General features: G+C 43.0%; 1 long non-coding RNA gene across 1 annotated transcript in view; it reads right to left on the reverse strand.

The window, feature by feature from the left end:
* The window catches only part of LOC126162236 (uncharacterized), a 445390-nt gene that overhangs the window by 377285 nt on the left and 44797 nt on the right, over positions 1-23308 (reverse strand). The window lies entirely within an intron of this gene.

The raw sequence follows: 23308 nt of genomic DNA on the forward strand, positions 1-23308 counted from the left end.
GAATAACCGTTCCTCCATCATCAGGTGATGCTGGTGAATGATATATCTGCTGTGTGCTGGCGGCATTTATGCCTGACGGTCCGTAGTTCGGGCCTCACCGGCCCCGCACCATGCTGGGTAGTTTGGACATACTGTTGCGGTGATCCAGGGGGTGCGGGGGTGGGGACGGGAGAGGGGAGGGGAGAGGGGGAGTACCAGTTGTCTTCCATCCGCCGTCTCTGTCGCATTTCGCGTCCAAAGGGCGCGTTCTGTTTTGATGGAACTCAGTACTGCCCCCCATGTCTTGCTGGATTGGAAGCCCGTGCCTCTGTTGATTAAACTATCAGTCACATGCTATCAGTCACTTGTTTGGAAACTAAGACTCAAAATTTATGGTGGCAGCCAGGCTTTTGTTTGCTGGTAATTCATTTTATGTCCATTTTCAGTGAAGTGTTCTGCTATTGCAGACTTTACGGACTGCAGTAAGCGGGTGTGGCACTCATATTCTGTACATCGTTCCTCGATTGTGCCGATCATTTGGTCAATATAAATTTTTACGTATTCACACGGAACTTGGTACATGATCGGTTTTTTTGAGAACCAGTCGCCTTTCATTGTCCCTCGTATTCTGGATGGTGGGCGGAAAACTGTCGTTATGTGGTATTTTCCCAGTAGTCTAACAATTTTTGATGATACGTTGCCAGCAAACGTTATGAAAGCGGTCTTCTTATCGTCTTCTTCTGTGATTTTCGCTTCGGTGCCGTTCTTGGGGTTCTTATGTCGCAGAGCCCTCCGAATCTGTCGTTTGGCGTACCCTTTCTGGTGGGAGATGGATTCCAGGTGCCGCAGCTCTGCCGTCAGACTTTGTTCGTCTGAAAAGGAGTATGTCCCGTGTACCAGAGCCTTGAGCACGCTGTTCTGCGAGGTTTAGTGGCTGCTGGAGGCATGGGGATGTAGTTTCGTACATGTTAGCTTACGGTCTACGGTATGTGTAAGAGAGCCATCTAGCCTATGCTGAACTATGACGTCGAGAAATGGAAGGTTGCCATCTTCTTCTAGTTCCGTGGTAAACCGGATGTTTTCATGATGGAATGTAGATGTTCTGAGAATTTCTGTAATTTTTCCGGTTTATATAGGCAGATGACGACAATGCGTCACACCCACTTACTGCAGCCAAAGAAGTCTGCAGTAGCAGAACACTGCACTGAAAATAGACATAAAACGAATTACCAGCAAACGAAAGTCCTAGGTACCGCCATGAATTTTGGGTCTCAGTTTTCAGAGAAGTGATTCAAATCCGGGTCACTGGTAGTTTAATCATTTAATCAACAGGCCACGGGCTGACAATCCAGCAAGGCATCAGTGACATCGAAACAGAACGCGACATTCGGACGCGAGATGCGACAGAGACGGCGGGCGGAAGGCAACTGAGGCTCCCCTCTGCCCCTCCCTCCACCCCCCCCCCCACCCTAATCGCCGTAGTAGCATGCCCCAATGCCCCACACCACCGAGAACGGCGTGAGGCCGGCGAGGCCCGAACTCTGGACCGGTAGGCATTAATGCCACCAGCACACAGCAGATATATCATTCAGTCATCAACGCCTGATGATGGAGGAACGGTTATACACGAAATATCGTGCAACTTCGGCGAGTGGATCCGGCAGTATATCTGAGAACACTGGAAGTTGCGTCGCGTTGTTAAAAAATGAGAGGAAGCATGTTACAAGTTAATTGCGACTTATCGACAAAATGTTGATTAAGCTAGCCTGGAAACTCTTGCCACAGGACAAGACTAAAGAAACAAGTAACTGCAACATGAACGAGCGTTTTGATAACTCGTTCAGCTCCTAATCCCAGAGTAACTACACTGAGAAATTCGTCAAAATGATTAGTAACCGCGAGAATTATTGAGGAGACTGAAACCAAGGCAGGGACAATACAAAGTACTATCAAAAAATCATGGCTAGCTTCGTCGCGCCTGTCGACTAAGACGCAAACCGTTGTATTTCTACGAATTCTCGACGTAAATAATCGCGGTCGTCTGTTTTGTTACCGAGGACACTTTACCTCAGAATGCGCCCGCCGGCGGAAAGAGTCCCCCAAGGTCAATCTGACAGGGTGGAAGTTAGGATTTGTTGCGTCCAGTAAAGCCTCGTCTACGGTCTTGGGATCGTTGGAGTGGTGGCAGTTCGGTGAAAGGGGTCCCCAGCTCGTAGTCTAGTGGCTAGCGTTGCTGCCTCTGGATCACGGGGTCCCGGGTTCGATTCCCGGCCGGGTTGGGGATTTCCTCTGCCGATGGACTGGGAGTTTGTGTTGTCCTCATCATTTCGTGATCATGATCATCATTCGTGACAGTGGCTAGAGTGGACTGTGTAACAAATTGAACGGAGTAGAACTTGGGACTTTGTAAGGGTTCTGATGACCGCGCAGCTGAGCGCCCCACAAGTCAAACATCATCATCATCATCATCATCATCATCGGGGAAAGGGGCGATCAGATGAGTGTCCCTGCGCCGGGGGAAATCGTAGTAAGAAATTCAAAGTAACAGCTCGACCAGCCTTTGTGGCTATTTGCCATTTTGCACTTTATAGTTTTAAATAATGACAGTATTTTTAATGAGTGTGGTTGTCGGAATAACCGTAGTGTGTGGAGTAAGGGGAAACATCTTTAAAAATGAACCGAAGGACGTAACATAATAATATTCATGAATTTGTGATACATCGTTTTCTATACATTTCCACGCCTGTTATTTCTAACTTTCGACCGCAAAATTTACATTTACCTGTTGTTGAAGAAATGTTTGATGAGAAATACAAATATAAAATACAAAGAATTGAGTGAATGTGAAATGTATAGGTCAGAACGTAATCTTCGCATCTTACCTGGTACATCACTAAGGCCACAATATCGTGTAACTATATTAATTGCACATTGTATTTTATGTAGGCACTGTAGGCCTAGAAGCAATTTGTAAATCACAACACAAGGCGACAATGACATATACGTTTGTCGGTTCGGGAAGTATATTCGTTTTGAAAGATCAACTTGTACGACAGGCAGAGGTAATGGACTACCGCGGTGGTCACGGTTATTATCTGTGGCAATGCTGTATATGAATTATCCAGTTAACGAGTATTTTAATACAACTAAAATGGTATTTGTAACAAGGAAATATTAAAAGGGAGTCTCCTATTCGTGATTAATAAGTTAGCTTCGTAAAATATAGGTGTGAATCTGAGCTACCATGATGCCCTTTTGCCTACGATAGTGGTCTCTTTCATGCTAAAATTTTTCTCAAATAGTAAGTTGTAGTGCTAAATCGACATTAAATGTCAGAAAACCGTTAAAAAATCTTTCCATTGGGGTACCTCATTCATCCGTGTCCGATTAGTACGTATGGAGAAAAGTTGTTGGCTTGAGAAGCAATACACGAGGTGAGTCACTAACTATTGCCACCAAGAATAATAACTCCGAAAGTATGATAGGAGCTGATATTTTTATGGGGCAAAAGTTGCATGGGACAATGGTGGCCATAATATGACGTTGATTTTTTTGTTGCTACGTGGGGTCGCTTCAGATACGTGAAGGTCAACTTTTTTTATTTTTTTTTTTTTAAATGGGATGCTATAGTTTGGAACTTATTTCCTGACAGCGGCTATCGAGACGAATCCAATGATGTGTAACACTAAGGTTCCATGAACGTCCACTTACAGAGGGTGTTCGAAGTGATGACCATTGGTATCAATACAGTGCTGCAATCTTCTTGTCATGGATTGAGTGGTATTCCTTATCACTTCGGCACTTATCGAAGCACATGCTCTGACAATTCTCTTTGGAAATTTGGAAATTTGTGGTAAGGTTCTATTGGACCAAACTGCTGAAGTCGTCGGTCTCTGCCGGCCGTTGTGACCGAGCGGTTCTAGGCGCTTCAGTCAGAAACAGCGCGACCGCTATGGTCGCTGGTTCGAATCCTGCCTCGGGTATGGATGTGTGTGATGTCCTTAGGTTAGTTAGGTTTAAGTAGTTCTAAGTTCTAATGGACTGATGACCTCAGATGTTTTAAGTCCCATAGTGCTCAGAGCCATTTGAACCATTTTCCATCGATCCCAATGCTTACACACTAATTAAATTAACTTACGCTAAGGACAACATCCACACCCAAGCGCGAGGGAGTACAAGAACCTCCGACGGGGGGCGGAGCCACGCGAACCGTAACAAGGCGCCCAAGACCGCGCGACTACCCCGCTCGGCGATAATTCTCTCTCGCTTGTCTTCAGGTGTAGTTGGAACTCCTTTGTAAAAAATGTCTTTTACGAATTCCCACAAGAAAAAGAAAATCCAGAGGCGTCATGTCTGGCGAACGAGCCGGCCACGACACATGTCCACGTCCAATCCAACATTTGTCCCACAAATCTTTCAGCTGCTCACATATTTTCGGAGTTATTCTAGGTGGGAATAGTTAGTGACTCACCCTGTATATGATAATTAAACGAAGGCTCGAAAAATTCCTCTGATCGGTGATCTCTAAATGTCGGGGAAAATTAGTTTGATATAATTTAATTAATGATTAATTTCGTCTACTTTAGGAAAATTATTCGGACTGATACAGGACATACATTAAATGATTCGTAAATCTGCGTTCAATCTCAATCTACCGCTGGAAATACAAATTACATTTTACTGGGCCACTGTCTTGTTATCAGGAAGGCTGAAAAGGGCGGCAATCATTACTACTGCACACCTTGTGGTGGGCTAGAGAAAAGTCTCTGCTCCACACGCGGTTTAAAGCCGTCTGGGCCTATGGGTTCGGTGACATTAACACGATTCTTTAGATATCTTCACAAAAAGAAATCTGGCGACCGTGCTGCCCATTTTAACAAAATGCAGGAAGAGGTGCAGAGAGTCGATGCTTGTTGCAGGGATTGCAGGGATCGTATAGTTGACCCTCATAATCTTAGACAATGTTCTGCACGCAAATAGCTGGAAAGACTCCGTGATGTTTCATTACATGCACCATCGTTGGAAACAGTCACAGCTATTAAATATCAGGAAGAAAAATGCTCCTACCGTAGCACAAAAAAGGCGAATATGTCCGGACAGAGTTAGGGCTGTAAGAGAAGGGAGCTAGCATTTCTACCTATCTGGTAACTTCAAGGATATTTATATAAATATATTTTGACGTACTCTTGTATTTTTACTTGTTAGTGTTAGTACCCATGTCATGTAATATAATGCATCGTGTCGAGTAAAGTAGCATGATACGTGATGTCATGTCGTGCAATATGACACAACGTGTCATTAAAGTTTTGGATGCAAGCATCCTCACTCTGGGATATTTCCTATTAATGATGCACCCCCACTCTCGGATACATCCTATTGTAGATATATCGCACCATCTAGAAACACATAAATTTGTGTCTATTTGCTCTTACCTCCCTCACCTTACATGTAACAAGAAGTGGATCTAAGACAGCTCAATGCGCTCGGTAAATAGGGTTAAGTCGTAAAAAAGCGTGAATATACCAAGATGTTTTGCTTTAAATGTCTCTGAAGCTGCTAGCTAAGTCGACAAACTAGTTGCCTTCTTTTACATCCTTAACTCTGTTCAGGACATATTCGCCTTTAGTCCATTTTGATTCTTAAATATTACTCTGCCTTAATTTTGACGTTAGACCGCCATACCTTGGCAAATGAAGTAGATTTTTGTCTTTCGGACCATGTTGCTTATATAGTGGCTTTCACAAAACAACACGACGACCATTAATTAATGTACTTGCTACCCTCTTACATAATTTGAACCGAATCGCCCAAGTCTAAAGTATGCAAGAGGCGCGCGTAAAAAAACAGGTTTTTTGCACATAAAATCGGAATGAAGCTAGGTTTTTGAAAGGGAGTTTTCAATTTCATCGCAAGAATGCATTTATTATTTATTTGATCCATTTTAAACAAATTCCGTGTATTCATTTAATATGTAAGAAGGATTTTTACGTGCTACATTTATCTCGACTTTAAACCATCATATCTTGACAACGGATAAAGATTATTGGATAACAAATTTCTGCCTAACTTCGTGCAAAATTTGAGCCGATTCATACCAGTTTAAAATATAGATGTGGTGCGCTTCTAAAACCTCCCAGAAAAAAGTTAAACATTCGTATCTCCACAACGGACATAGATTATTGGATAAAGAACATTTCACTTGGACTTTATTCGTTTGAACCGATTCGTCCAAATTTGGAGCACAGAAGTGGCACGCTTTTAACACCTCCCAGAAAAACATGTTTTTATGTACAAGGGCAACTGTTTGTGCACATAAAATCCTAATGGTGCACATACAAATGGTGCCAAGAGCTGAGCATTAATTTCAGCTCAACTGAAATCTTTTGCAAATGGAATTAATTTATTCACACAATTTGCCTCGTAGCAAGTTCCGCCTCGTCGTTCAAACGTTGCTTAGTATACTGCGACATAGCTACAATAAGACAGATGTTGGAATGGCTGTACAAATGGCCGCTGATTCAGCCTAAATCAGAAATTTTGTACCCTGTGTTCCTAACTCAAATAGGAACCGAGCACCAAGACACCCCTGCCACCCGAACTGCGACTCTGCGCGCCTCCTTTTCAGACATATTCGTTACAGCGCTTCCGCGCTATTAACTATAAGAGTGTATGGCTATAGATATATTTACTGCCACATAAAAATTATCGTAGCCAAGAGCAAAGAGCATACGAGAGGCGGTGAGATTCATTGCAACAATCGTCAGGAAGTGTAGTCCATACACGAAGGAGGCAGTTTAGAAAACCCTCCCTCGACCAATACCTGACAACTGCTAATCAGCCTATGATCGTTTCCAGGTAGTGGAGACGGAGGAAATACAGAGTATAAAGAAAAGAACATAGTGTTTCGTCACGTGCTCGTTTAGTGAGCACGAAAACGTCACTGAGATGTTCAGCCCCATTTCAGACGCAACAACATACGCGTTGCGTACATTTAATAATCTTTTCCTATTCAATGATCAATTTAAAAACCAAATGCTACCAACAAGAGGATGTTGACCTTGATATCACTCGTTTTTTGAGAATTACATTTAATATGTAAGCAAGTCGTTTAAAATCGCTTTCAGATTTATGATCAGGTAAAAAAAAAATACGTGCGTCATACCGAGAACAGCATATGCGTATCCTCGTAGAGACGCTTGACTAGCTAGTAAGATGAAATATTTAGTCTGCTAGGAGGAAACGGTAGGAGGACGCCTCTGCAAGACGGATCCCTCTGTCCTCGTCATGGTTCTCAGTGAAGGAAACTGGCAGCTGTTTCCAGAGGAAATTTAAGGAAGCGAAGCTAGAGGTACTTTCCCTCTGGAACTATGATTTCATTACAAGTATCGGGTTGTAAAGGGCCGCTGCGAAACTTCTCGCCTGCCGAGGTTGCGTGTATGTTCGTTAATGAAGACTCTCTTGTCGGACAGGCCGCGGGGCGCCTGACCCAAGTCAGCAGCTAATTAGGGGTGCGAAGCACTGCGGCAGTGGCAGCGCCGGAAGTCTGCAGGAGGCTCACCTCGCGGAGGACGCTGGCGTGGCGTGGGCGGAAACAGCCGCCAGCGGTTACGTCACGCCGACGTCTTCACTGGGCCGGCGCACGCCACGCAGTGGGCGCCAACGAGGCTCACTGCTGGTGGCTGTGCTAAGGCCAAAGCATGCTCTGCACTGCCATAAGCATAACGCTAACCTTTGGGGGAAACTGCGCCTAGGAGGTAGCGATAATACTGAAGGCACGCACACACACACACACACACACACACACACACACACACACACACGCACACACGTCTGTGTTTATGTTCCAAATAACGCATAAAATGCTCACAACTATTGCTCTAACAAACAAGTACTCACCGTGTGTTTATGTTCCAAATAACGCATAAAATGCTCACAACTATTGCTCTAACAAACAAGTACTCACCGTCACCTGTTGTACGACTGTTGAAATGCCTTGCGGACTAGCAGTGGTCCCACTTCCAGAATAACTGTTCTTACTCTGAATACTTCTGGAGTCTTCTGCAGTTCGAATTCATATTTGTCTGCGCGTTTATTTCAGAAATAGTGGCGGTCATCCTTTGACCTTACCTACTGGCGATAGACGTCAGTTATCGTACCTCGGCTACTGTCCTTCCTGAAATTTGTGGTCGGAATAGTTTGTTATGTTGGTCAGCCTGGAGCGGCTGAGTGGGAAGTTGACACTTTGACCTTGTCGACACAGAAATGTGTTTTGAAGCACCGCACTCTTGCGAGGATATTGAAGTGACGTGAATGTCTTCATGATGACTTTCCGCTTGATATATCTTAATACCGGTATTTTTCCTCCAGTACAAAATACTAACTTCACGAAGATCTGGTTTTAGTTTTTAGTATCAGGGTGGTGAGTTCCGCCTCCTCCAAAGTTAGTCTTCCATGTCGACGGTATATTAAACACCACTTTATCCGCCACCACGACAGTTGTGAAAATGACGATTATTGACCTATATGGGAATGTGATTATTTTTATTCTAGACAGTTAATTCGCTTCTGCACAATAACTATACCGCACATACCTCTTTCTTTTAGTTTAAGAACTACAGAAACCAGCTACTTTTTTCCGTATATTTATCTTTGCCATTACCCGTTCTCGAAGTCACTCATCTTCATCTGGCGTAATAAATATTCGATCTTCTGTAAATATATCATTAAAACATCAACTAAAAATTGGATGCTGCTGCTTTCCTCTGCAAATTCGCAATTTTGTTTAGCTATTACACTTCGCTAGTCGTATATTTACGGTATATTGCTCGTTAAGTGTATTTACTTTCTACTCTGCTTGTTGTTTTTCTTATTTTTGCATTTATAGATGTGGCACAAAAACTTTTCCACTCGTGTCTTGCACAAAAACAGACCAGTGTCCACCACGTTCTGGACTGACTTCTTTGTTCACATCTGAAAATTATATCTATGGTCGGAATTATATTTTTCTTACACGTTCTGAAAGCACCATTTCTACTTTTAGCTTCTGTACGAGTAAAAAGAAGTGAAATTGTTTATCATGGATGTGGTGAGTACTCTGTATGGTTATTAAATAACTGCCTTAGTGACAATTTAATTTGACAGTATGGAATATTATAAAAATAAAAATAATATGGTACATTTTATGTAAGAGAACTAATATTAGCCGCGTGGGATTAGCCAAGCGGTCTAAGGCGCTGCAGTCATGGACTGTGCTGCTGGTCCCGGCGGAGGTTCGAGTCCTCCCTCGGGCATGGGTGTGTGTGTTTGTTCTTAGGATAATTTAGGTTAAGTAGTATGTAAGCTTAGGGACTGATGACCTTAGCAGTTAAGTCCCATAAGATTTAACACACATTTGAACATTTTGAATTAATATTACATATTTTACTCACAGTTGGAATGACATTTACACACAATAAAGATATAACAAAGGATTTACATAACGTAGAAGTATTACACGCATTGGACGGCCTTACAACGGATTATGTGTTTTTCTTGTGGTTGCACTTGGTTTGTAGTTGCGTGGCGAAATTATCGACATTACTTAGAAGAAATTTGTTTGCTGACTGTGTCTGGTAATTTTGGACGTCATTTGAGGTGGCACATTTCTTACTAGAGTGTCAGAAAGCGGTCGACGGGCAGCAGCCAAATCTTTGTTTATATCAGTTACAAAGTAGTTAGCGCAAAGCAAACAGCAGGTAGAGTTCCAACTGAGTACAGGCACACTTGACCGTAATGCGAAGGAAAATGCCGGCTGAGAAATACCGAGCGTATTATGTAAACTGAAGATGGAGGGGGGAGAAAGGAAAGGAATGGGAAAGGGAGGGAACTGATGATACCAGCTGCATCGGGACTTTATGCAGAATCAGAGGTGACGAGTAAAAATGTGTGCTGGACCCTCACTCGATCCCGGCAGTTGTGTTAACCGCTTCGCGACCGAGATACAGGGTTAATCGCAAAAGCGAGGACTATCTCATTACGCTCCTTGCGCCAGCACCTATCCACAGTCCCTGTTCATATCCTCCGTGCTCGCTGATTTTAGATTCCCGCTGGAGGTCGAACGTAAACGTGGATTGGCACCGATGGTTAAGGATTCATAGCCCCTGCATACGAATGCGTGATGTCTGTTCTTTTGGGCATGTCCGAAATAACAGATACTACACCTTCAAATAAATATCTTTGAGACGACGCTGCGTAGTAAGAAGCTTTGACCTACAATGATAACCTTTTCACCTAGATATTGAATTCATTGTTAATAAGGATTTTTCAGTTCGAAAGAAGTTGCACAGTCGTAGCAAGAGAAAGGTTTATGGAAAGCAGGTCTCACTTCCCGTCAGCACCGAATGCAGAGCAGAAATCGGGATCGGAGGCGCGTGTCGGGCTTCAGTGTGGTACCTGTCGGCAGACTGGGGCGCCGTGTGAAGCGGACGTGACCCGCCGCCAGGGGAGGGGCTTAGCTGAGCTTATATCAGGCTGTCAGTGCAGTGCAGGCTGGCTCTCGCGTCCTGGACGTCAGACGTTCGACACTCTGGCGTCACTGCTGAGCCTCACCGACGTCCACCGCAACGGTCCGAGTTAGCAGTCAGCCGCCCGTCCGTGACGCATCGAACATCGACACCCTGAATGTGAACCGTGGCGGTCAGAACAGGAGGGGACTGCGCTGCCCAACTGCATCGATTTACACATCCTCGATCTTCTAAGTAAGGGAGTAAGTATACAGTTGGTGCACTAAATCTTCTGCACCGCATAATGTGCCACATTCATGTACTGACTTATCATAACAACATATCAACTACTTCTGAATATTAGGGTCCAACTGCAAGCATATGAAAGATGTGATTTCGTCAACGGCAAGTTTTTGATTCGCCTTCTTACTCTACTGCAGTTTGCATATCCCTGCAGGATATTTCCATATCAGTAGCTTAAATTAACTACGTGGCGCTTTCACCCCGTAAGCCACTGTCCCATCTATCGAACACTGATGCATCCTCTGCGTAGAGTGTCATTGGATGGAGATAATAAAAGGCCATGTGGTGAAACAATAGCCCCTTTGACCGTTTTATGTTATTAAATACATGGATAGTTATTTTTGTGGCTGAATATAGGGAACGAAGGAGAAATTTAAAGTAGTTCAACAGAAATAAGGAGATTGAGATCTTCCGATGACCCTATAATTTTGTCAGGAACGGCAGAAGAATGTCGTAATCAGTTGAGCGGAATGGATAATGTCTTAAAGACAGGTTGTGAGATGAATATCAGCAAAAGTAGAACACGGGTAATGCAATGTAAACGTATTAAATTAAGCGATCTGAAGGAAATTTGACTAGAATTGAGACACTAACAGTAGCATACTGAAATTCTTATGTAGGTATCACTTTAAAAAAAATGGTTCAATTGGCTCTAAGTATTATGGGACTTTACATCTGAGGTCAACAGTCCCCTAGACTTAGAACAACTTAACCTAACTAACCTAAGTACATCACACACATCCCCGCCCGAGGCAGGATTCGAACCTGCGACCGTAGCAGCAGCGCGGTGCCGGACTGAAGCGCCTAGAACCGCTCGGCCACAGTGGCCGACTATCACTTTTCTTTGCCCATATTACGAATTTAAACAAGTGAAAGTGTGATGCCTGCTGCTATCTGTTTTTTCGAGGATGTTTGTAGCGTAGTGCATAATGAAAATGAGCGTACGGCATTGTGGGTCGGGAGTCCCACCCATTCGGGGAAGTTCGGCCGCTGACGGTGAAACGTCCCCTTAGAAAAATTATACATGACTGTGCTTAAACTGACACACAATATTTTTAGAGCAATGCAATCTGAGTTTCAAAAATCCCTACAAATAATGGCCCTGACTAACATTAACCTATACGTTTCACAAATCACTTACCTCACAAAAATCTTGGTTACTCAAACTACAGCAATACAGCGAGCGCCACTACTGCCAGCTAAATAAAAGATTCAAACTACTGAAGGCACTAACTACTGACAGGCATAGTTAGAAAATGAAATGTTCTGATAAAGAACAAACAGTGTATTTACCTTAATATTGTTCAAAAGTCATAATGTATATAGCAGTTCATGACATCCAGTCTTACAAATTTCAAAACTCCTCCATCTCTCTCCCCACATACATCTACCACTGCTGGCGGCTCACCTCCAACTGCGCAACGCTACGCGCTGTTAACATCCAGCTGCCCAACACTACAATGGCCGACAACAATGCAAACTAGCCACAGACTGCACACAGCACAGCCAGTGATTTTTCATACAGAGCGCTACGTGGCGTTACCAATAAGAAAACCTAAACAGCCTACTTACAACGGCAAGTACTTATTGCATTCGGCGCCACATTTAGACACTTGCGCGTCGGAGATGTGGTGAAATGATGATGAGGACAACACAACATCCAGTCTCTGAACGGAGAAAATCTCCTGCCCCAGCCGGGAATCGAACCCGGGCCCCTTGGCGTGGCATTTCGCCGCGCTGACCACTCAGCTAAAGGAGCGGACTCATTGCATTAAAAAAAAAAAGAAAAAGAAAAGGTAGTTACAGGTTGTTTATTGCGAGGAGCTTGAAGCCAGCCGTAGCACATGGCAAGAGAGCATCCGTCCGACCACAGAAAGCGGGCACTCACATTCCAGAAAAGATGACGTATGTTATCCCTCGGAGGAACCGTTACGGAGAGGGTATCACTATCCCCCCCCCCCTCCCCATGCTAGAGAGCAGTCAGATTTTGAATGGTGAATCATATTTATGAATTACCACCACAGTGAGTGAGCTGAATAGAAATACTTAATATGTGAGGTATATTTTATACATGTTACATAATAAGTTAGTATTTGAAACAAAGGGAGGCGGCCTGACTTGTGGTGAAGACCTGGCGAATGCTGATTGGTCCAATTCAAATTCGCGTACCTACGTGCAAGGCGGATACCAGCCTGCTCAAAGCTGCTGAGCCGGATCTCTCTCTCGGCTGTGATGCGGTATAGGAATTGTAAGTCGCAGGTGCCTCACGAGATTATTATCTGAATTAATGTTTCATGGAGGTGCGGTAGCACACATAAATGAGTCTCCAGGATTACCTGCTATTTCCTTAACTGTAGTATTATAGTATTTCTAAGATGCTTCTTTTTTGTGACTATGTGGAATAAAGTTATTTATATTAAATGTAGATTAATGTTACTGTGCCTCTTGACACTAAAACGTCGTCATAACTTGTGTAAGATCCGCCAGTTGGTAATAATGGCTATGAAAGCTGAATCCCTTCTCTGACATAGAGATGAAAAGCAGCAGATCCTACTTCCTTATTTTATAGGCATTAAAGCCTAGTGGAGATCACGTTATTCAGTATTTAATTTGTTTCTGTCATATTCCAGAGTTACCAGTTGTCAAGCTACAGTTGAGCATTCAGCATACCTCTTAGATGCTAATAAAGTCCGAACCTGGTGATATATAGAATGAACAGACCATTCCCCATAACTTGTGAAATATTACGGAAAAAGAACTAATGAACAACTGGATTTAGACAGGGTAGCCCATTTAAACACGAAATGCGTGTTCCATAGCTCAGAGTGATACAACGAGAAAGGGATTTTATTGACCTACGAAATGATACCAATCTCACATTACAATCTTGCTCATTATTAAGAAGAATTAACTTGATCCCAGTGAACAATAAAATCTTGTTCATTATTAAGAAAAATTAACTTGATTCCAGTCACTGAATAGAGAAGTCAAATAATAATAATAAGGTCAACAGTGGTTCAAATGAATTATAAAAAACATGATGAGACCGTGAGAGACAATTGGAGATGAAATTATACAATTAACTACGTCCATATAAACCCCCAATGATTGCTGAATTAGTTAACAGTTTGAAGAAAAGACCAAGAAAGGTACATATAAGCACCAGCTCCCTTGCCTAAGAGCATGTTGGGCTTAACTACGTGGCTACATGAATTAATTAAGGAAAGTCGAGACTCACCCCCCTGGTCACGACGTATGAAAATGTGGCTCATGCTTACCATTGTTCTAAAGAGGAAGGTTGCAGTGATAACTGAGAATTACCAATTCAGTCCCGGGATCTAGGATCAGCTATAAGACAAAGTCCTTCCTCCTTATGTCAAGGATCAAAGTATCTCTCTCTCTCTCTCTCTCTCTCTCTCTCTCTCAAAACGGCTCTGAGTACTATGAGACTTAACTTCTGAGGTCATCAGTCCCCATCAGTCCCCTAGAACTTAGAACCACTTAAACTTAACTAAGCTAAGGACATCGCACACATCCATGACCGAGGCAGGATTCGAACCTGCGACCGTAGCCGTCGGGCGGTTCCAGACTGAAGCGCCTAGAACCGCTCGGCCGCTCCGGCGGGCTCTTTCTCTCTCTCTCTCTCTCTCTCTCTCTCTCTGACGGTCCAAGGAGAAGAATTCCCCTCTGGAACGCTTAGGCGAAATGTTCCCCCTTTGGCGATCAAAGACAAAATGTGTATCTGCTCTCCTGCTCCAAATCTTGCTGGTTCTGTCAGCAACAGATTCTCATTAGCCAATCGCTGTAGGCCTTTCAAATTCCTACAACAATAGCGCCGACATCCTTTCATCTAAAGAATTTGTTGCGATTAACCAGTAATAAACATTCCTCTCTTGGAGTGGGGAAGAAAGCAGAAATACTCACCCACTATAAGAGTGCTTTCACATTTTGGCCACCAACGGGGACTGCATGTAGAGACTCATGTGTCTTCCTCCCCGTTCCGAAAATAATGTTGGTGAACCAACCCAAGACTCCCTTGCAAAATTTAAACATCTGCTTTTGCAGATTCTCCTCGCTCTGAATGTATCCTGTTTCCCCATCTTCTTGCAGATCTGTATCTTTTCTGAAAGCGTTCTTTCCACTGTAGCTCACAGCGCCAGTTTATAACTAGCCGAGTTCGTCCTAGTCCCTCCTGCTGTGGCCGATAATGGGGCGCCGTGGCCGTCCAAAGAATGCCTGCCGCCCATTGCGTATCTGCTAGCGACTCTAACGTAAGGGCGACTTGCTGTTGTACCCCTGTCTTCTTCATTTCTACACAGACTGACAGCGGACCCAGCTTACAGAGAAACATAACACATATGCTTCACCGAAAAAATGAAACTGAAAACTTATTAGGTTCCGTTATATCCGCACATTCATGTATCGCTTGTAAGTTGATTTAATTTGGAATGGTGAATTATTAATTATTAATCCGACTTCTATCTGTTTGGCCCAATGAAGAATGCACTCCGAGGGTAGCTGCACGTGGATGGTGGGGAGGTTATTGACGCAGCAAGAAGAGGGTTCCGACGTCGACCAGTGGAGTGGTACCATGCGGGTATGCAGACCTTCCGAGTAAGGTGGCGCAAAGCGGTCACATTGAACGGAGATTATGTTGAAAAATACGATTTTGCAGCCAAAAGAGTGGAGAATAATATGATATATTGGAATCCTGAATAAAACTAACCTGCTCTCAGAAAAAAATGTATTGCAAGTGTTGCATTACTTACTGAACACCCCTCGTAGCTGTGGGACGATGTGGAAAAGATATGAAGGCGCTAAGGTGATAAAGAAGCACGTACTGCGAAAGACAATACATAATCATGGAACAAGATAATACGAGTAACTCCACAAAGTTACGCGCATCTAATAAAATATAGGAATGGAAGATTTATGTACCGTATTCCACGTATGTGAATATTTACAGAACTAGCACTAATTTTCATCGGTTCAGAAACGATAAGTCGAAAGGTTAATTGATATACACGTGAAACGTGGCCGTGGCGGTCTAGCAAATAGAGGACTTGATTCCAGCCTTAAGGTTCTGGGATCCACGCCGGACAGGTCCGTGGGCTTTCCTTGTTCCTGTGCCTCCAGAACGGCCACAGGTCCACTCCGTCTGCTATCAAATGACTACCGGGGCAAAAGGGGACGGAGCCACGGGACCGCCACCCTCCCCCTCTTAGTGCAGCGGCGAAGAAAGGATGCACTCTACCTACAAATAAGATAATAGCCCGATGTCGAGTTTGTATCACAGACTTAAAAATTTCTTACATACATAGAATAGTTATGTTATATGGATTTTAAGGGGCTACTTTTTCTAAGTGAAGCACATTTATAGTAAATGCACAACTTGTTTAGTGGTGAACCATTTGGAAGAGGACGGCACCTATGGAAATACGTTACTTCCTGTTCGTCCACGTCCGAGCTACTTTTCGAACGCTGTCAAGCGCATGTAGCATACTTTTCACTACGAACCTAGAGGCTACTTACACGACTACTTATTACGACATCTGCCGAGGCTGACTATGAGCAAATTTCATCTGCAAATTGTCTGTAATTTTTGCAGAAAACCTTTCTTTACACGTAGAAAAGTTATCATGTATACCGAATGGAGAAGATACATTCTATACTTCATTTGTGGTGGCATTGTGTGTGAGTGTTCCACAATACATTTAAACAACTGACCATTTCAACCAAAATGGAACATAGATCTTCAGCTATATGATAAATCTTTATTTCTGATTCAACTAGTTTCTCAGTGTCAGAACCACATCTTTCTTCCAAACTATAAGCAGCAGATAACAAAACATTCATTGTCCCATTGTGATAAAACTGTTCAACCGTCAATAGTTCGGTAGACCTATTTAAAATAAAGCAAAATGTAAGAAACATCATTCAGATACAGGAAAACTATGGTTTAACATCGTCGTGAGAATATGAGATCCACACTGACCGTCTAGACGAACTGTCAGTTCGTCACAATGGGGCAAAGAATACGGGGTCATCTACTGTTCATCGTTTGGAATAAATTATAAATATGTATCCACAGGACATGTGGCCTGTAATTGAAGAAGTGTCATGATGATCTCTCCATTGGCAAAAGATTCCGGAATAGTCCCCCATTCGGATCTCCGGGAGGGGACTGCCAAGGGGGAGGTTACCATGAGAAAAAGATTGAATAATCAACGAAAGGATAAAGTTCTACGAGTCGGGGCGTGGAATGTCAGAAGCTTGAACGTGGTAGGGAAACTAGAAAATTTGAAAAGGGAAATGCAAAGGCTCAATCTAGATATAGTAGGGGTCAGTGAAGTGAAGTGGAAGGAAGACAAGGATTTCTGGTCAGATGAGTATCGGGTAATATCAACAGCAGCAGAAAATGGTATAACAGGTGTAGGATTCGTTATGAATAGGAAGGTAGGGCAGAGGGTTTGTTACTGTGAACAGTTCAGTGACCGGGTTGTTCTAATCAGAATCGACAGCAGACCAACACCGACAACGATAGTTCAGGTATACATGCCGACGTCGAAAGCTGGAGATGAACAGATAGAGAAAGTGTATGAGGATATTGAAAGGGTAATTCAGTATGTAAAGGGGGACGAAAATCTAATAGTCATGGGCGACTGGAATGCAGTTGTAGGGGAAGGAGTAGAAGAAAAGGTTACAGGAGAATATGGGCTTGGGACTAGGAATGAAAGAGGAGAAAGACTAATTGAGTTCTGTAACAAGTTTCAGCTAGTAATAGCAAATACCCTGTTCAAGAATCACAAGAGGAGGAGGTATACTTGGAAAAGGCCGGGAGATACGGAAAGATTTCAATTAGATTACATCATGGTCAGACAGAGATTCCGAAATCAGATACTGGATTGTAAGGCGTACCCAGGAGCAGATATAGACTCAGATCACAATATAGTAGTGATGAAGAGTAGGCTGAAGTTCGAGACATTAGTCAGGAAGAATCAATACGCAAAGAAGTAGGATACGGAAGTACTAAGGAATGACGAGATACGTTTGAAGTTCTCTAACGCTATAGATACAGCAATAAGGAATAGCGCAGTATGCAGTACAGTTGAAGAGGAATGGACATCTCTAAAAAGGGCCATCACAGAAGTTGGGAAGTAAAACATAGGTACAAAGAAGGTAGCTGCGAAGAAACCATGGGTAACAGAAGAAATACTTCAGTTGATTGATGAAAGGAGGAAGTACAAACTTGTTCCGGGAAAATCAGGAATATAGAAATACAAGTCGCTGAGGAATGAAATAAATAGGAAGTGCAGGGAAGCTAAGACGAAATGTCTGCAGGAAAAATGTGAAGACATCGAAAAAGATATGATTGTCGGAAGAACAGACTAAGCATACAGGAAAGTCAAAACAACCTTTGGTGACATTAAAAGCAACGGTGGTAACATTAAGACTGCAACGGGAATTTCACTGTTAAATGCAAAGGAGAGAGCAGATAGGTGGAAAGAATACATTGAAAGCCTCTATGAGGGTGGAGATTTGTCTGATGTGATAGAAGAAGAAACAGGAGTCGATTTAGAAGAGATAGGGGATCCAGTATTAGAATCGGAATTTAAAAGAGCTTTGGAGGACTTACGGTCAAATAAAGCAGAAGGGATAGATAACATTCCATCAGAACTTCTAAAATCATTCGGGGAAGTGGCAACAAAACGACTATTCACTTTGGTGTGTAGAATATATGAGTCTGGCGATATACCATCAGACTTTCGGAAAAGCATCATCCACACAATTCCGAAGACGGCAAGAGCTGACAAGTGCGAGAATTATCGCACAATCAGCTTAACAGCTCATGCATCGAAGCTGCTTACAAGAATAATATACAGAAGAATGGAAAAGAAAATTGAGAATGCGCTAGGTGACGATCAGTTTGGCTTTAGGAAAAGTAAAGGGACGAGAGAGGCAATTCTGACGTTACAGCTAATAATGGAAGCAAGGCTAAAGAAAAATCAAGACACTTTCATAGGATTTGTCGACCTGGAAAAAGCGTTCGACAATATAAAATGGTGCAAGCTGCTCGAGATTCTGAAAAAAGTAGGGGTAAGCTACAGGGAGAGACGGGTCATATACAATATGTACAACAACCCAATATGTACAACAACCAAGAGGGAATAATAAGAGTGGACGATCAAGAACGAAGTGCTCGTATTAAGAAGGGTGTAAGTCAAGGCTGTAGCCTTTCGCCCCTACTCTTCAATCTGTACATCGAGGAAGCAATGATGGAAATAAAAGAAAGGTTCAGGAGAGGAATTAAAATACAAGGTGAAAGGATATCAATGATACGATTCGCTGATGACATTGCTATTCTGAGTGAAAGTGAAGAAGAATTAAATGATATGCTGAACGGAATGAACAGTCTAATGAGTACACAGTATGGTTTGAGAGTAAATCGGAGAAAGACGAAGGTAATGAGAAGTAGTAGAAATGAGAACAGCGAGAAACTTAACATCAGGATTGATGGTCACGAAGTCAATGAAGTTAAGGAATTCTGCAACCTAGGCAGTAAAATAACCAATGACGGACGGAGCAAGGAGGACATCAAAAGCAGACTCGCTATGGCAAAAAAGGCATTTCTGGCCAAGAGATGTCCACTAATATCAAATACCGGCCTTAATTTGAGGAAGAAATTTCTGAGGATGTACGTCTGGAGTACAGCATTGTATGGTAGTGAAACATGGACTGTGGGAAAACCGGAACAGAAGAGAATCGAAGCATTTGAGATGTGGTGCTACAGACGAATGTTGAAAATTAGGTGGACTGATAAGGTAAGGAATGAGGAAGTTCTACGCAGAATCGGAGAGGAAAGGAATATGTGGAAAACACTGATAAGGAGAAGGGACAGGATGATAGGACATCTGCTAAGACATGAGGGAATGACTTCCATGGCATTAGAGGAAGCTGTAGAGGGCAAAAACTGTAGAGGAAGACAGAGATTGGAATACGTCAAGCAAATAATTGAGGACGTCGGTTGCAAGTGCTACTCTAAGATGAAGAGGTTAGCACAGGAAAGGAATTCGTGGCGGGCCGCATCAAACCAGTAAAAAGAAAAATGTATCCCTGAAGATGTGGCTCTGATGCTGCGAAACTATTTCATCATCATCATCATCATCATCATCATTTAAGACTGATTATGCCTTTCAGCGTTCAGTCTGGAGCATAGCCCCCCTTATACAGTTCCTCCATGATCCCCTATTCAGTGCTAACATTGGTGCCTCTTCTGATGTTGAACCTATTACTTCAAAATCATTCTTAACCGAATCCAGGTACCTTCTCCTCGGTCTGCCCCGACTCCTCCTACCCCCTACTGCTGAATCCATGAGTCTCTTGGGTAACCTTGCTTCTCTCATGCGTGTAACATGACCCCACCATCTAAGCCTGTTCGCCCTGACTGCTACATCTATAGAGTTCATTCCCAGTTTTTCTTTGATTTCCTCATTGTGGACACCCTCCTGCCATTGTTCCCATCTACTAGTACCTGCAATCATCCTAGCTACTTTCATATCCGTAACCTCAACCTTGTTGATAAGGTAACCTGAATCCACCCAGCTTTCGCTCCCATACAACAAAGTTGGTCGAAAGATTGAACGGTGCACAGATAACTTAGTCTTGGTACTGACTTCCTTCTTGCAGAAGAGAGTAGATCGTAGCTGAGCGCTCACTGCATTAGCTTTGCTACACCTCGCTTCCAGTTCTTTCACTATGTTGCCATCCTGTGAGAATATGCATCCTAAGTACTTGAAACCGTCCACCTGTTCTAACTTTGTTCCTCCTATTTGGCACTCATTCCGTTTATATTTCTTTCCCACTGACATTACTTTCGTTTTGGAGATGCTAATCTTCATACCATAGTCCTTACATTTCTGATCTAGCTCTGAAATATTACTTTGCAAACTTTCAATCGAATCTGGCATCACAACTAAGTCATCCGCATATGCAAGACTGCTTATTTTGTGTTCACATATCTTAATCTCACCCAGCCAGTCTATTGTTTTCAACATATGATCCATAAATAATATGAACAACAGTGGAGGCAGGTTGAACCCTTGTCTTACCCCTGAAACTACTCTGAACCATGAACTCAATTTACCGTCAACTCTAACTGCTGCCTGACTATCCATGTAAAGACCTTTAATTGCTTGCAAAAGTTTGCCTCCTATTCCATAATCTTGTAGAACAGACAATAACTTCTTCCTAGGAACCCGGTCATATGCCTTTTCTAGATCTATAAAGCATAGATACAATTCCCTGTTCCACTCATAACACTTCTCCATTATTTGCCGTAAGCTAAAGATCTGGTCCTGACAACCTCTAAGAGGCCTAAACCCACACTGATTTTCATCCAATTGGTCCTCAACTAATACTCGCACTTTCCTTTCAACAACACCTGCGAAGATTTTACCCACAACGTTGATTAAAGAGATACCTCTGTAGTTGTTACAATCTTTTCTGTTTCCATGTTTAAAGATTGGTGTGATTACTGCTTTTGTCCAGTCTGATGGAACCTGTCCCGACACCCAGGCCATTTCAATTATCCTGTGTAGCCATTTAAGACCTGACATTCCACTGTATTTGATGAGTTCCGACTTAATTTCATCCACCCCAGCCGCTTTATTGCACTGCAATCTATTGACCATTTTTTCCACTTCCTCAAATGTGATCCTATTTCCATCATCATTCCTATCCCATTGTACCTCGAAATCTGAAACATTACTGATCGCATTTTCACCTACATTGAGCAACTCTTCAAAATATTCCCTCCATCTGCCCAAGGCATCCACAGGATTCACCAGCAGTTTTCCTGACCTGTCCAAAATACTTGTCATTTCCTTCTTACCTCCCTTTCGAAGACTGCTAATTACACTCCAGAATGGTTTTCCAGCAGCTTGACCCATAGTCTCCAACCTGTTTCCAAAGTCTTCCCACGATTTCTTCTTCGATGCTGCAATTATCTGTTTGGCTTTGTTTCTTTCTTCAACATAACTTTCTCTATCTACCTGGGTTCTGGTATGTAGCCACTTCTAGTTCTGTGTCCCTGTACCTTGTCCATTCCTTTTCCAATGACTGTAATTGACTACATTCAACTAACTGGTACCTTTCTGAGATCGCTGTTATGTACTTGTGCCTGATTTCCTTATCCTGAAGTTTCTCCACTCTTATCCTCCTACATATGAACCTGACCTCCTGCACTTTCGGCCTCACAATCCCAATTTCACTGCAGATTACATAATGATCAGTGTCATCAAAGAATCCTCTGAATACACGTGTGTCCCTCACAGCCTTCCTGAATTCCTGATCTGTTATTATATAGTCAATGACAGATCTGGTTCCCCTGCCTTCCCAAGTATACCGGTGAATGTTCTTATGTTTAAAAAAGGAGTTTGTGATTACTAAGTCCATACTGGCAGAAAAATCCAAGAGTTGTTTCCCGTTCCTGTTGGCCTCCATATCCTCTCCAAATTTACCCATAACCTTTTCATACCCTTCTGTTCGATTTCCAATCCTGGCGTTAAAATCACCCATGAGCAGAACACTGTCCTTGTCCTTTAACAACTACGTCACTGAGTGCATCATAAAAACTATCCATCTTATCTTGATCTGTCCCTTCACAATGCGAATATACTGACACAATCCTAATTTTGTTGTTAGACACTGTCAAATCTATCCACATCAGTCGTTCGTTTACATACCTTATTGCAACTACGCTGGGTTCCATTTCTTTCCTGATGTAAAGCCCTACACCCCATTGTGCTATTCCTGCTTTGACTCCTGACAGGTAGACCTTGTATTCTCCCACTTCCTCTTCTTTCTCACCCCTTACCCGAATGTCACTAACAGCTAAAACGTCCAGCCCCATCTTACTTGCAGCCTCTGCCAGCTCTGCCTTCTTCCCAGAGTAGCCCCCATTGATATTAATAGCTCCCCATCTCATTACCATTTGCTTGCCAAGTCGTATCTTAGGAGTCCCTGGTTTGTCAGTTAGAGGTGGGACTCCGTCACCTCCAAAGGTCCGAGGCATTTTGCTCTGATTATTGGTAGCATCATATTTAAAGTACCAGGGTAGCAGGTTGCTAGCCTTTCTTGCCCCGAGTCCCATTGGGTTTTACCCCTAACGGCTGAGGGACTAACCGGTGGATCTGGTAGTCTTTGCCGTATGAGCACAAAGGTGACCACGACTCAGAATATGTCCGAGATGCCCAGTCTTATTCCAAAGTAACTGGTATCCCGACTGTCGGGACCACTTACTTGGCCACTCATACGTTGCCCGTGGTTCATGAACTAGGACATGACTACAGGAACCCACCCCATGAACCACGCGAAACTAGTTGGATCAGAAAAAAACCAAAATCATACAAATGTTTAGTCTTACTCATTATGGTTCAGTTGTTTAGCTTTGGATGCCCACAATATAGAATTTTCTGAAAACAATACTATCTGAGCAACACAATTATAGTGTCACTAGGGGACATGAATTAGGATAGAATGTGAGG

This window comes from Schistocerca cancellata, chromosome 1 (genome assembly GCF_023864275.1).
Source record: "Schistocerca cancellata isolate TAMUIC-IGC-003103 chromosome 1, iqSchCanc2.1, whole genome shotgun sequence".
Lineage (NCBI taxonomy): Eukaryota > Metazoa > Arthropoda > Insecta > Orthoptera > Acrididae > Schistocerca > Schistocerca cancellata.